At 40.6% G+C, this 16,141-nt stretch overlaps 1 non-coding gene and 1 pseudogene across 1 annotated transcript; one reads left to right on the top strand and one right to left on the bottom strand.

The window, feature by feature from the left end:
• Positions 1-16,141, top strand: part of LOC136125077 (ras and EF-hand domain-containing protein-like) — a 50,250-nt pseudogene that overhangs the window by 12,008 nt on the left and 22,101 nt on the right.
• TRNAW-CCA (transfer RNA tryptophan (anticodon CCA)) lies at positions 7,353-7,425 on the bottom strand. Its single transcript has one exon. It is a non-coding gene; the product is annotated as a tRNA-Trp (tRNA).

Here is a 16,141-nt window from a genome sequence, read left to right as displayed (position 1 = left end):
CAGTCACGCTGTAATTCTTGCTCCTATAGAGCAGAGTTACAGTCTGCTCTGGCTGAGGCAGAAGAACTTCTGAGGAGTCAACTGACATTTGCTTAGAAAATCCGTGTTTTAGGACATTTGTATGTCATGTTTTCTGACAGACATGCCGTAAACTAGTGTTAGTGTTGGTGATGCAAATACTTTTCCTTTTCCTCCTTGGGGATCTGTTGGCATAGCCTGTACTTCAGTCTGGCAGATATGAGTAGCTTGGGGATGTTAGTGAATGAATTATAGCGCATGCATTTTTGCTCTAACGTAGTATGTGCATTCCAGAAAAACCTAATATTCTGCAAACACACACAAGACATATATAAAAAAAAAAGTAGGAATGGGGCCGACCTCTCCCTATCTGTACAGCTTTGTAACCGGAATACTCAAAAACAGTAACAATCCTAATAAGATATAAGCACAATAAAAAAAAACCCTACGTTACATTCTTAATCGACAGAGACATGCAGCAGTCCAGAATCCCAGTCCAGCATAAACTGTAGATGTTTTAAACAGTGAAAATATAGGATTTTGCAGTTTATTTATTTATCTTTTTACGGTGAAGGTAACTTGATAGATGGAGGTATATGGGTTGTGGCTGCCAAGTTACGGGAACAAGGACAAAATGAACAAACACAAAGCATGTGGAATGTCTGTGTCAGGAAGAAGTCCCCGGGGAGTGGGCACCGTGCCTAGCACTGGGTTCGCTTGCAGCGGCTGCCTTCAGTGGCGGTAATAGGCTTGCGTTGGGTGGCTGTTACTTGGGCGCAGAGCACTGACATGCTGGGAAATGCAACTTCCACTTCTGCATCTCTCACCTATTGACCTAGGGGACGAGCTAATTGATGCTCTAGGAACATGTACTCTGTCTGAGCAGTCCTAGTCTTGAGTACAAATTCATGGGAGGCTAAAGGAAGGCACCGAACCAGAAATGAGCGTTAGATTGATTCCATGTGTACAGATCTGGAGGTTTTATATTGGTCTAAAAAGATAATGTATTGCCTCTCTCCTAAAAGATTTCAGTGAATAAGCTGTCTTTGGACTAATAAACTCTGTCCACAGAAGTCCTCTGATCTAGTAGACAGGCTGTTACAATCCTAATGAGCCCTGTGAGAATTAAAATGTTATATTATGTGAGCATTTGGGCCCTTAAAAAGTGGCCCATTCTGTTGAATGCTATTTAAAATTAAAGTTCTCATTCAGCAGCTGAATAAGAATTCAGTTCTTCTTGAGTTCAACTTATTCAACCAAGTAAGCTGAATAATCTTACTCAACTCTTTTAAGCAGTGCTAACATATATTCACTGCGAAGCTGGTGTATTTGTTTATGTGATAAACTCCAACGAAAGTACAATGACATAACCCATTATGTTAGGGTTCTCCGGAGAAACAGAACCAGTAAGATGTGAGAGTGTGTGTGTGTGTGTGTGTGTGTGTGTGTGTGTGTGTGTGTGTGTATAGAGGCGGCGGCTGGGGGTGGATTTATTTTAAGGAATTAGCTCACACAATTGTGGAGGCTGGCAAGTCTGAAATCTGCAGGCTGGGCCGGTAGGCTGGAGACTCAGGGAAGGCAGTGGGCTGGCAAAATTCCCTCTTCCTTGGGGATGATCAGTTTTCATTTAAAGGTCTTCAACTCACTGGAAGAGGCCTGCCCACATTATGGAGGGTAATCTGCTTTATTAATCTCATGTACAAAAGACCTTCACAGCACCGTCCAGACATGTACAACCAAATACGTAAGCACTGCAGCCTAGCCAAGTTGACACATAAAATTAACCATTGCAGCTACTAAATAAAATGTTTTTCAGATACTCTGTTTTCGAGATTCCCTATGTTATGGGAATGTTTTGGAGAGATCAGAGAGCATTTGTTTCTTTTTTTTTTTTTTTGCTTCCATCTTATAAAATGCACACCAGAAAATTTTCAAATATTTATTTGAATCTGGGAAAAATCCCTATACATATGTTATATTCCCCTTGTACCCCTTCCAAATGCCTAAACACTTCAAAACCACATACCAAGTTTCTGGGGAGGCTTTAAAGTTATTAACATTTTTCCATCTGCCAGGAAAAGGCTTGTCCTATCTGTATTCAGGGCTCTGAGATGCCCTGGGAGAAGAGGGCTTACTCACCCTGGTATCTACTCCTCCATTCTCACCCTACAACCTCACTCTTCATGAAAATATTCGTAACTGCAAACTGAGCCCCTCATGGAAGAGACATCTTGGATTTAAGCAGCCTCTCAGCCATCTGGCAAGTCGCACCAGCACTTCACATTGCTGCACTTTCCCAGGCAAACTAACTGCTTGCTTGCTCACTTTCTTTCTCTACTTCTCCCTCCCTCCCTCCCTCCCTCCTGTAAGTGCTATGGGAAAGGCACCATGCTAACAAGTCCAAAGGTGAAGTTTTAATGAGAAACAGAGCAAAACTCCCTAGAGTAGGAGCAGGTTTTTACTTTACTGTCCCCAACTACTAGTTTTTGTCCCTGAGTTGGTAGAGCTAATAGGGGTGCAATTTGAGAGGCATTGGGAAGCCAAGAATGTTCCACCAGATATGGGTCCTAAAACTTCCATGCTCATATTCCCGGGATGAGGCATTCCTCAGCACCCAGGAGCCTGGCAGGCACAGGTTTTAAATCACGTCTTTCCTCAGGCTCTGCAGCCCGAGGCCTCACTCAAGCAGCATTGGCCACACCTGGGAGTTTTTCTAGACATGCGGGCTCTAGGTCCCACCACAGACCTACTGAGGCATCTTCATTTTAACGGGATCCCTGGGAGATCTGTGTGTGTATTAAACTCTGCTGAGGAAATGAGAAACGGGGCGGGGGGGGGGGGCGTGGTGTGTGACCACGCTTGGTTGGGAGTTGCTTTCCAAAAGATAGAAAAGCCCCAGAAAGAGAATGTGGAACTGAGGGAGGAAAGATAAACATCTCATGTGCTTCAAATTTTGCCTGGGGTTGCCTCTGGTTACTTGAAATCTGAATTGTGAAGTGTTCATGATTGGATTTACCACGAAGACAAGAAATGTATACTTCATCGAGTATACTGTGTAATATTTTGTGAATGTGTTCTTCAGAGACAAATACACATACAGAAAGGAGCACAGAGCTTGGTGTACAGCTTGCTGAATCTTTCCAGATGGAATGCTCGCATATTCAGCATCCAGGTCAGGAAACAGCATGTTACTTAGAAGCTCCCGTGCTCCCTTCCAACCAATCACTACAGCCCCTCCCTGACCCCCCCAGGCATGATCTCTTGCCTGTTCTTTTCCTTACTCCATGGGTTTGGCTTCTTGCACTCAACGTTATGCTTGTGAGCTTGTTGTTGAAGATATCACAACTCATTTATCCATTTTACTATTAATGGCCATTTGGGTACTTTCTACTTTGTGGCTGTCACGTAGAGTGCTGCCATGGGCAGTCTGTCACGTCTTTTGGTAAGCATATGGAGCCCCCCAGTGCCTTGCTTTTAATAACTCTTTGCAAAATACCTTCAGCTTTCCTTGCTAACTCAGGGTCGTCATTATGAAGCCGAGTTTCATCCTGGACTGTAGTATAGTGATATCCTCAGGATTTGGGGGATGGTAGTTCAGCTTGGCTTTTTGAGTTCCTGTGTGCATTTTCTGTTTTTGCTGTCAGGCTGACAGGTTACAATTTACTATTGTTGGTTCTTTCTTCCTTCCTTCCTGAGTTACCTTCGTTTGCTGAAGACTCAGAAAGCAAAATGATCAGATATACTAGAATTGAGTGTTAAACCCCCTTGAACGTAGTCCTGTGCCAAGGAGGGGTGTCTCACAGGGTGCTGTTCATCCTTTCCTGACTTTCAGTCTTCTTTTGGATTCTTCATGGTGCCAGATATGTGAGTTTCAGGTGACTGGAGTGCTGCCATCATTTTGAAATTGGTGTTTTTTGCAGTTTTATTCCTTTTCTGTTTTTATGTATATTTTAACTCCTTTCCCCCTTTTGTTCATTTTGAACGTTCCCCAAAGCAGATACTGTAGTTCTAAATTATCTTTGTAGAAATTATGTCATTTAGAAAGGTAAACACAAAACATGGATATATAATATTATGAATACATGTGAGAAGTAGGCGTCTAGCCAAGAGTGGGCATAGTCTTATGCTGATATGAAGCCATAAGCAAGATACGGGCTTGCACCTGTGTCTTCGGCCCCCAGTCCAATGGTTGGTCATTGAGATTATCTTTAATGCTTTTTTTTTTTTGAGTCTTGGGAAAATGCTACAAAAACTGTACGTGGAGGTAAACAGATACTACCGCTTTGTGGGTTCTCCTTGTCCACTCAAGCAGATTATTGTAATAACTTTATTATGGCTCCTTCTTTAGTACCACTTGCATTTAAAGAAGCCATTCAACATGTATTTCTGTTTTGTTTAGTAGCTTTTAAGCCAGTTGTACTGCCCAAAAGGGATGTTATCCACACAGGTGAGAGAGGGTAGCTCATACCTCAGGGAACCAGAACTGGAAACCAGTGAAATTTTGGGATGAAAAATGTAATTTGAGATAAATGTAAATACACAGCTGACTGAAATTGCTTTTTCCTTATCTGATGAACCAGTGAGTTAAGTGGTGACTCAATTAAGAGAAGACTGACTTTTTTTTTTGTTATTAATTAATTAATTTATGTATTTGGTTGCGCCGGGTCTTGGTTGTGGCATGCAAACTCTTAGCTGCGGCATGCATGTGGGATCTAGTTCCCTGACCAGGGATCAAATCTGGGCCCTCTGCATTGGAAGCGTGGAGTCTTAACCACTGCGCAACCAGGGAATTCCCAAAGACTGACTTTTCTTTTCTTGGATCTCCTGAGGGGTTGAGGTCAAATTCCTTCAGGAGATAGTGTTTGTAGATCTGAAGGTTGTTTGCTCTTTTAGTGGGCTGTAGCTCTAGGAGCACAAAAGTGGACTAGTTTTCAGGGCAAATGATCCTGGTATAGTGTGAAAAAGATTTTAATAGGATTTTTGGCTACCTTCTGTTTTTTTTTTTGTTTTTTTTTTTTTGTTTTGCGGTACGTGGACCTCTCACTGCTGCGACCTCTCCCGTTGCGGAGCACAGGCTCCAGACGCACAGGCCCAGCGGCCATGGCTCACGGGCCCAGCCGCTCCGCGGCATGTGGGATCCTCCCAGACTGGGGCACGAACCCATGTCCCCTGCATCGGCAGGCGGACTCTCAACCACTGCGCCACCAGGGAAGCCCCGGCTACCTTCTTTTTAAAAGCACATTCCAGAAAATCACCCTTCGGTTCTTTAGAAAATCAAATGAAAAAGTAATTAAAATTTCCTGCAGGTTTCTGGGGAAGCAATGAAGTGGAGAGTATCTCAGGAAACTTCTACCTTGTGGAAAATACACCCCAGGCATCACTGAATGAGATGATGTCTCAAAGGGTTTTAACTGTTGAAATGTTGAAATTGAAGATGTCAACAACATTTTGTTTTAAAGGGGAAATGTGTTGAAGAAAATTTGTAACAAAATCTCTATAATTTTGCTTTAGTTTGATATTTTTTGGTCTATCTGCATAAAACAGAGAGACTGGAAAACGATTATTGGTTTATCTTTGTGTTTGAAGGTTAGGTAGCAGGGTAGGTAGGTAAAAATCAATGATTTTTCAATTAAAAGTAGATTAAAGACTTTTTTGTGATATGTTTTTTGTATAGTAACTAAACAAACTCTACATGTGTACAGATAGTTTTAAGATAGTTCAAAGACATCATAGAAAAGAAATTCTCATTTAATTACGTGATTTTTCAGAGCAAACTCTTGTAACCTTTGAGAAAGACTTTTAAGAAGGCCAGAGCAGGTTGTACACAATCTCCAACAGATTTTCTTGCCAGTATCATATCTACTCAAGTGTATGGTCAAGATTTAACTGTTGAAGAAAATTCGGCTATAGCTGATGCACCCAACAGTTATTCTTCCACAATATCAATAATAATATAGTTAAATGCCAGTCATTCAATAGTTAGTAGTAGGTGTTCAATATATATTAAATATGAATTCAAGAAATACATTTGCTGCTGAGTGAACAGATAGAATGCACTTATATCCCAGAGTATTCTAATTTTAGGAGAGGAAATGAGCTCTTTACTGGTACTCATGATTCTATGGTACATTAAGACGTCATTGGGAGATTTAGAAAGACAAGCAAGTCCTTACCTTCTGTAGAAGCTGGTGGTGGGTAATCTATGTTACGCAGGATTTGAAGTCCGTTTTCATCTACATAATCATGTGACTTAATTTGTGGGGACTTACATACATATAATAATGTTTATAAACTTAAACATAAATATTCTTTTATTAGAAATGCATCCCAGTTTGTTATTCAAACATATTTAGGATTCACAACATTGTTTTCGCCATTCAGCCAGAGTTCCGATTTCAGTAACCTCGACCCATAAAAACACAAATCTGAGGTGGAAGAAAACGAAGGGATCTCTGCATATCAGAAATATTAGTTACATATTTTACAGATCTTTTCCTGTAATTGATATCTAGTCTCATGGCGTTGTGGTCGGAAAAGATACTTGATACAATTTCAATTTTCTTAAATTTACCAAGGCTTGATTTGTGACCCAAGATATGATCTATCCTGGAGAATGTTCCATGAGCACTTGAGAAAAATGTGTATTCTGTTGCTTTTGGATGGAGTGTCCTATAAATATCAATTAAGTCCATCTTGTTTAATGTATCATTTACAGCTTGTGTTTCCTTATTGATTTTCATTTTGGATGATCTGTCCATGGGTGAAAGTGGGGTGTTAAAGTGTTTAAGAAATCTTTGCCTACCCCAAGTTTGCAAAGATTTCCTCTATGTTTCTTCTATAAGTTTTATTGTTTTAGGTTTCACATTTAGGATCCATTTTGCAAGGTATGGATCAAAGTTCATTTTTTTGCACGTGCATATCTAATTGTTTCAGCCCACTTGTTGAAAAGACTATCTCTGCTGGATTGCTTTTGCATTTTGTCCAAAATCAGTTTTCTGTATTCGTGTTGGGTTTATTTCTGAGCTCTCTGCTCTGTTACATTGATTGAGTTGTCTGTCTTTATGCCAGTGTTACATTGTCTTGATGACCATTGCTTTATGATAAGTCTTAAAATCAGGTAGTGTTAGTTCTTCAACTTTTTTATTTCTCAAAATTGTCCTGGCTATTTTAAGTCCTCTAATTTCCATAGAATCACATTGTCAGTTTCTAAAAAAACTCCACAAAAACAACAACCCCTAAAACTAAAAAACAAAACCTGCTGGGTTTTTTTCTTTTTAATATTTATTTATTTAGGCTGTGCCAGGTCTTAGTTGAGGCATGCATGTGGAATCTAGTTCCCTGGCCAGGGATCGAACCTGGGCCCCCTGCATTGGGAGCTTGGAGTCCTACCCACTGGACCACCAGGAAAGTCCCCTGCTGGGGGTTTGCTTGGACTTCAATTGCACCTAAAGATCAATTGGGGAAGAATTGGCATCTTAATAATAATAAATAATGAACAAACCTGGTATATTCTCCGTTTATTCAGGCCTTGTTACACTCAATTCCAGTAGTTATAAACTTAAAACTTTATTTGAATACTGAACATAGGATATAAATTTCCATAATGTGTTAAGAGAAAAAAATTCCAAGGTATCTGGACTCACGAGAGCTTCAGCCCCTGACCTCCTGGGTTGCCCTTCTGCCATTCTCTGCACCAGGGGTGATACATATGAGAAATACCAGCCTAAGGGACAGCACTTGCATAGAGATTTGCAGGTGATGTGATTTGAATTTAGATAAGGTGTAAGCTCTTGGAAAAACAGTAAACCCACCAGGACTTCCTGAGTCCTGATGACATGATAGGATTCAGGCAAGCACTGGGACCCTTGGCTGTGCCAGTAGCTTTTAATTAAACACAGCAGTAATTAATTAGCTAGTTAATTGATGTGTTACAGCCCTCTATCACAATTGAGTAGTGGTCATAGAGGTGTCACTCCAGGTGATGTGTATAAGTAGGTTGCGAGATACCTCAATTCTTTCACTCTTGTAGGTTTCCATTATGAAAGTGCTGGGCTTCTAAAGTTTGGTTACTTCCCTTATCTCTTCTCACCATCTCTATAGGAGACTTGGCATCAGCCTTTTTGACACAAAATTTTTCTCACCCACAGGGTTTTAAAGAACCTATTTAAGTGAACAAAATCTTTCTTTTTTTCTTTCAGGAAAAATGCAAAGCTGAGGAAGCCCTCAGTGACCTCAGACTTCAGCGTGAAACAGAACTGGGAGATCTACAGTGACAATAAAGAAACTCAGAAAGGTAGGTATGTGGCAGCTGGACTTTGAGGGATACCTTCAGTATCTCAGTGTGTCTAAATTATTAGCAACTAAAAATATATGGAATCATATTGAAGCAGCAGATGGATCAGATTTCAGAATCAAATTGGGCTCCTTGGCAAAAAAAAAAAAATTTTTAAGGCCCCTAATTTCTTTTTCTGTTTCTAAGGGCAGCTTATCTTTTGCATAGATCTAATAAATATTTCTGATCCCCTGAACACTTGTCCATCAAACCTCAGTTTTCTTTCCTTGGTCTTTACCAACCAAGGGCCCTCAAGTCCTGGGTCTGCTTATGACAGTAGGGAAATGGTCTTTCCTTGTCATGCAGCCCTACAGCCAGCTTACTACAAGGTACATGTATTCAGTGAATGTTTATTAAATGAAATGAATATTTCCTTCTCTGTGGAAAGTTCCAGATCTAGAGGATCCCTGTTGAGCAAGAAGTAGGAGAGAACCTGCTGAAGTGAAAGCAAAGGTGTGATTGGTTTTGGCCTTTGCTCTATTTGGTTTCTAAAATGAGTAGGGTCTGTTTCACTCTGCTGTGCTGGTAGATGTTTAATAACAACAGACTCTGGAGAGGGGAGGAAGGGAAGGAGGGATTTGTAGCATTTGACGATTTCCATGGTATAAATACTCCTGCCTTTACCGATTTCAAGCTCCCAAGTCAACATCACTGAATAGAGAGTTTGGGAAGAGATGCTTAAAATAAATAGCCTCTCACCTGCTGGTACACATTGTCTCCAGCACAGTACTGGATTTACTTCCTGCATGTGGATGGTCTCCATAACTAATGGAATTATCTTAGCTAAAATGAAAATGGGTGCTTAAAAAATAATCATCCATGAAAGTGGCATTGTGCGATTTGGGGACATCACTTTGTTTTTCTGATTGTTCATATGATAACCTTTAATGCTCCTTCCAGTATTTGTACTGAATGAGATTGACAGTTAACTGCATTTTGTGGGTTATTGCTATTTAAACCTCTGGAATTATTAAGAATTCTCCCCATATCCTTTTTGGAAAATTATTATCAATGTCAACCTTATATTTGATTTCCACAGGTCATTAGACCATACATACTAAGCTTTTATTACAGAATTTGAATGGACCAATCCTTTGCTTTATGCTAGAGTCACAGATTCTCCTAGCCACTGTCTTTACTTATTTCCATGTCATCCCAAATCTTTAGACTAAGAGAATGTTTGCAAAAGGAGACAGAGTTTCTTGCCCTGATACAGCATATGATGAAGACCAAACAGGCCCTGAACAGTGAGAGTCAGTAGTGACGAGACCTGAGTCCTCATCAAGACCTGCCAGTTTCTGCCTGTAATACATGGGACAATTGACTTCCTCATTAGCTTCTCATCTGTAAATGGGGATTAATAATAAACTGTCCTGTCTAACCCTAATAACTAACATTTTATTGATTTTGTAGTTTATGAAGCTCTTTTTCATAATTAAAAAAAATTCAATTCTCAAACCTTCTCTGAGGAAAGTGCAAATTCCCCACTTTTATGGATGGGGACAATGAGTTCCAGGTTTAATAACTTGTTCAAACTCACTCAGCTAATAAGCAATGGGTTGTCTTTCTGTCTTTACACAGGTGGTGCTTTCACATTTATACCAGACTTCCTGCCTGCCTCTTAGGGTTATCCTGTAAGAGAGTAGGAGATGATTTATGGGAGAACATGTTAAAGGCTGTAAAGAGCTATACAGAAGTTTACCAATTTAGTATAATTGTCAACACCTTATGCCACTGGTTCTGAGAAACTCATTTCTTTCTCTCCAGTCATTATTCCTATGCCACTCAAAAGAGAAGGTTCCCAGCTTTGTGGTCAGATGAATCCCCTTTATGTACTGCCAGTTCCAAGTTTTGCTACCTCTTAATTGGTTTTGTGTTTGGTTCATGACTTTCTTGTAAAATTGCTTATTTCTCTTGGATTCTCTGGTTGAGTTTTTCGTTTCTTGTAAAAAGAAACTCTGCCATCTTCATGATATCACTGATACCTTGCAACTTACTTATTCTTTGCAGTGCATGGAATTTGTTTTTTTCTCCTTGAAAGTACTAATTTTGGAGTCCAGGAAATTTCTATTCTTATTGGACTGATTGCTTTTTAAACTTGCTACCCAGATGTCATCTTGGAATTTCAGATCATTTTAGGTAGCTGATGTAGCAAGTAGATCTGTTTACCTCAGGGCATCTCCTCTGAGAGATGGTCTTCCTTGGAGCTCTGTGTGTGAAGCTGGCTGTCAGACAGGGGACCCCGATTACTAGGTGCATGGGGTATGGATGTTTAGAGAGAAGCCTTAGCTTTCCTTTTGGGAATCATTCAGTTATTTTTAAAAAGACAAACCCTGTCTTGTTGCATTTGGAATCAGCTCTGGCTTATCTGCTCTTCTTTCCTAGAGTAAGAGCAGCTATGGGCTTGAGAGGCAGTGTGCCTTAGTATACAATTTTAATCTCTATTTTCAGCCCCCCTTCTCACTCTCTGGGGTTCTGCATGACCAGTTGTCTCTTCTTTGTTCTACAGTAGGACCTTCAACACGCATCTTCTGGACCTCCTTTTCCTCAGCTCTCTTCCCTTTGTCAGCACATTACCATCCAGTTTCCTTTTTCCAGCAATGTGTTTAAATCACTTTACTGCTGATGGGCCCTCTTCCATTCTTTTAATTTTTTTAAAATAGATCTTTATTGGAGTATAATTGCTTCACAGTACTGTGTTAGTTTCTGTTGTACACCAGAGTGAATCAGCCATATGCATACACATGTCCCCATATCCCCTCCCTTTTGAGCCTCCCTCCCACCCTCCCTATCCCACCCCTCTAGGTGGTCACAAAGCATTGAGCTGATCTCCCCGTGCTGTGCTGCTGCTTCCCACTAGCTATTTTATGTTCCATAGTGTATATATGTCCATGCTACTCTCTCACTTCGCCCCAGTTTCCCCTTCCTACACCATGTCTTTTAACTTTTATTGGCTTATTTCCTTTGAAATTTCATATTAATGAGGTCTCAAAAGGGAAAGAAGACAAATTCATGTATTCTGTCCACCGTATTGAACTGCAAGCCTCCAATGATTATTTTCTTCCTTCCTTTTTGTTTTTAAGAAACAATTAAACTTAAAACCTTTTGCACAGCAAAGGAAACCATAAACAAAACGAAAAGACAACTTACTGAATGGGAGAAAATATTTGCAAATAATATGACTCATAAAGGGTTAATATCCAACATATATAAACAGCTCATATAATATCAAAAAAACAAACAACCTGAGTAAAAAATGGGCAGAAGAACTGAATAGACATTTTTCCAAAGAGGAAATGTAGACGGTCAACAGGCCCATGAAAAGATGCTCAACATTGGTAATCATCAGGGAAATGCAAATCAAAACCACAATGAGATATCACCTGTCAGAATGGCTGTCATCAAAAAGACCACAAATAACAAATGTTGGTGAGGATGTAGAGAAAAGGAAACCCTCGTACATTGTTGGTGGGAATGTAAATTGGTGCAGCCATTCTGGAAAACTGTGTGGAGGTTTCTCAAAAAACTAAAGCTACCATATGACCCAGCAATTCCACTCCTGGGTATATATCAGAAAAAAACAAAAACACTAATTCGAAAAGATACATGCACCCAGTGTTCACAGCAGCATTACTTACAATTGCCAAGATATGGAAACAACCTAAGTGTCCATCAAAGAAGGAAGGATAAAGAAGATATGGTCTATATATACAACGGAATACTACTCAGACATAAAAATGAATAAAATTTTGCTATTTGCGGCAACATGGATGGATTTGGAGGGCATTATGCTAAGTGAAACAAGTCATACAGAGAAAGACAAATACTATATGATATCACTTATATGTAGAATGCAAAAAATACAACAAACTAGTGGGTATAACAAAAAGAAGCAGACTCACAGATATAAAGAACAAACTAGTGGTTACCAGTGGGGAGAAGGAAGTGGGGAGGGGCAATATAGGGGTAGGAGATTAAAAGGTACAAACTATTAGGTATAAAATAAGCTATAAGGATATATTGTACAACATGGAGAATATCGCCAGTATTTTACAATAACTATAAATGGAGTATAACCTTTAAAAATTGTGAATCACTATATTGCATACCTGTCATTTATATAATATATATCAACTATACGTCAATAACAGTTTTTAAAAAAAAACTTAAAATCATCTTGTAAATTTAATTTTATTGCTTTTGTGGCCTTACTGGATTTTATCTTGTATATTTGTTTTAGTTTCGTCATTTTTCTAAGAACTCTAGCAAAAATATAACTTATTTTATATTTTTACATATTGTAATGAAAATACTCTTTGGGAAGATAAGAATAGTTTACTTTTATTTTATTATTTTTTTTCATAAATTTATTTACTTATTTATTTTTGGCTAGGTTGGGTCTTTGTTGCTGCACACAGGCTTTCTCTAGTTGCGGCAAGCAGGGACCACTCTTCGTTGCAGTGCGTGGGCTTCTCATTGCGGTGGCTTCTCTTGTTGCGGAGCACGGGCTGTAGGTGCTCGGGCTTCAGTAGCTGTGGCACACAGGCTCAGCAGTGGTGGCTCACAGGCTGTAGAGTGCAGGCTCAGTAGCTGTGGCACACGGGCTTAGTTGCTCTGCGGCACGTGGGATCTTTCTGGACCAGGGCTCAAACCCGCGTCCCCTGCATTGGCAGGCGGACTCTTAACCACTGTGCCACCAGGGAAGCCCTTGTTTTTTCTTTTTTAACATCTTTATTGGAGTATAATTGCTTTACAATTTTGTGTTAGTTTCTGCTGTATAACAAAGTGAATCAGCTATATGTATACATATATCTGCATATCCCCTCCCTCTTGCGTCTCCCTCCCACCCTCCCTATCATCCCTCTAGGTGGTCACAAAGCACCGAGCTGATCTCCCTGTGCTATGCAGCTGCTTCCCACTAGCTATCTATTTTACATTTGGTAGTGTATATAAGTCAGTGCTACTCTCTCACTTCATCCCAGCTTCCCCTTTCCCCTCCCCGTGTCCTCAAGCCCATTCTCTACTTCTGTGTCTTTATTCCTGCCACATCTTCTTTATCCATTCATCTGTCGATGGACACTTAGGTTGCTTCCATGTCCTGGCTATTGTAAATAGTGCTGCAATGAACATTGTGGTACATGACTCTTTTTGAATTATGGTTTTCTCAGGGTATATGCCTAGTAGTGGGATTGCTGGGTCGTATGGTAGTTCTATTTTTAGTTTTTTAAGGAACCTCCATACTGTTCTCCATAGTGGCTGTATCAATTTACATTCCCACCAACAGTGCAAGAGGGTTCCCTTTCCTCCACACCCTCTCCAGCATGTATTGTTTGTAGATTTTTTGATGATGGCCACAGGGCGACACATTTCTAATTACCTGTCATTTCTCACCATGTTGATTAGATATGTGACTCCCAGAAAAATTCAGTTGGCCTTTATTTTGTCTTGTGCAACCTGAGAGAATGTATTCTTCCTGTGTCAGTTCTTCAAGTATTTGAAGAGAGAAACCGTTACAGCTTAAGCCAAGTGCACTGACCTGAATGTTTTAAGTCTCACGTCATCAGTTGCCTTTCTCATCCAGGTTCTTGGCATCCCTTTTTTAAAATAATTAATTAATTAATTAATTAATTTATGGCTGTTTTGGGTCTTCGTTGCTTTCTCTAGTTGCAGCGAGCGGGGGGGCTGCTCTTCGTTGCGGTGCACAGGCTTCTCATTGCGGTGGCTTCTCTTGTTGCAGAGGATGGGCTCTAGGCACATGGCCATCCGTAGTTGTGGCATGCGGGCTCAGTAGTTGTGGCTCGTGGGGTCCAAAGCTCAGGCTCAGTAGTTGTGGTGCACGGGCTTAGTTGCTTTGTGGCATGTGGGATCTTCCTGGGCCAGGGTTCAAACCCATGTCCCCTGCATTGGCAGGCGGATTCTTAACCACTGAGCCACCAGGGAAGCCCTTGGCATCCCTTTTCAGTAGAGATATTATCCAGAAATGGATACGCTGTTCAGAATATGGTCTGACCACATTAGAGTAGAAAAGTTCACATGTTGTGTATACATTTTCTTAATACAACTTAAGATTGCATTTGCATCCTGGATGTTCTCATTCTTTTTGTATCGGGACATAAAGATGGTGATTTTTAGAAAATAGCTTCATTTATTAAACGTTTGATTTAAACGTCTTTATCTTAATTGATTGTTGCGTAGAATGAACTGATATTGCTCTGAGGATTTTATTTCCCCTGATGCTTAATCATGGAATACATTGTGGCTCTTGGGAAGAATGAGATTATCGGTCTTCTTGATTCTATTGCTGTCTGATTCCACTGCTGTGTCATCTTGAGTATCGCCAGCCCTTAGGGAGCGGTCCTCTCCTTTGTCACCCGGTCATCCCACTCTTCCTACCTGGGTGAGGACTGCAGCTCGCTGGCCCTTTGTGATCCCGTGCGGAGGATGAATTGTGATGTTGACAGCCTGCCCGAGAACAGCTTGTCTACCCTGAAAGATTCCGAGTATGACTCGGAGGTGGAGTACAAGCACCAGAGGAGATTCTGAAGGTTGCAGAGCTTGCAGGAGAGCTTTGGGGGTGATACTTCAGACACAGATGTGAGCCCCGAAATCACTGCTCTCCTAGGCCTGATCTTCAGTAGAAATATCACCCTATTTGACCTTCATCTGTCATGGGCATTGTTTTAAAGGTCATACATGTGAAACATAGGAGAATGTTTTTCTCTACTAAGTTAGGGAAAACTCTCACAGGTTTCCTTTTGAGGCCACTTTGTCCCATAACAGCGTTGACAGTAGATTCAGGTGCGTGTTTTTCTTCTTTTTACTTCATGATGTATATGTGTAATGAAAGACTTTGCTTTATAATGGCTGACTTTTTAATAAAAAAAACAGGTTCCTGATGTAAGGGATGAAGGTGGCTCAGAAGGTGTGGCTTCCATCCTGGATTAGAAGCCCGAGGGGTCTGCTAGCGAAGGCCACGTCGTTATTAGCTCCTCAAGAAAGCCCATCTCGGCCCTTTCACCACAGGCAGGTGGCTTCGGGGGCACTTTTATTCATGAACACTTCATTTTTGTGCCATATAACTTACTAGGAAGAAAGCTGGCACTACCTTTGTCATCCACTGTGGCTTTCTTTCCCTAGACGGACATGGTGGATGGTAACCATAAATCCTACAGCTTGCAGAAGCCTTACAAGATTGTGCTGGCCAGGGATGCTGCAGTGGGGAAGCCAAGTTTCCTCATGAGACTTTGCAAGGATGAATTTTGAGGGAGTACAAAGTGCCACCCTGGGTATGGTTCCTTTTTCAGTGGATAATGGGAAAAAGACCTTCTTTAGCTTGATTCTGTTTTCTTTAGAGATTATATACACAGATACATGGATCTCTCCCTTTCTCTCTCTCTGTACGATACATATATATATAGGTAGGTGTGTGTGTTTGTCCTTGTCTATAGTCCTCCTCTGTTTGGGCTAAGTCCTAAATTTGGGAAAGGAAGACTAACAAAGGACTTAGGTATTTACTTACCCAGTGAAATCAACCAAACCAAGTTTAGAGCCAGAAATGACAGATTCATTTATGCAGCAAGCATTTCCTGAGTCCTGCTGTGAGTCGCATACCGTTGTAGGAGTACAGGCACGCAGTAAACAAAATCGATGAAGTCCCAGCCTGAAAGGAACTTACATCCAAAGGAAGGAAATGGATGAAAAGCAAATTGAAAAAATGAGGTTTGGGTGACGTGCACTTTTACACAGGGTGCCCAGGGAAAGCCTTTCTGATCAGGTGTCATTGGATGTTGA

This window comes from Phocoena phocoena, chromosome 6 (assembly GCF_963924675.1).
Source record: "Phocoena phocoena chromosome 6, mPhoPho1.1, whole genome shotgun sequence".
Lineage (NCBI taxonomy): Eukaryota > Metazoa > Chordata > Mammalia > Artiodactyla > Phocoenidae > Phocoena > Phocoena phocoena.
The sequence above is the reverse complement of the archived record's forward strand: the minus strand, read 5'-3'. Positions and strand labels throughout refer to the sequence as shown.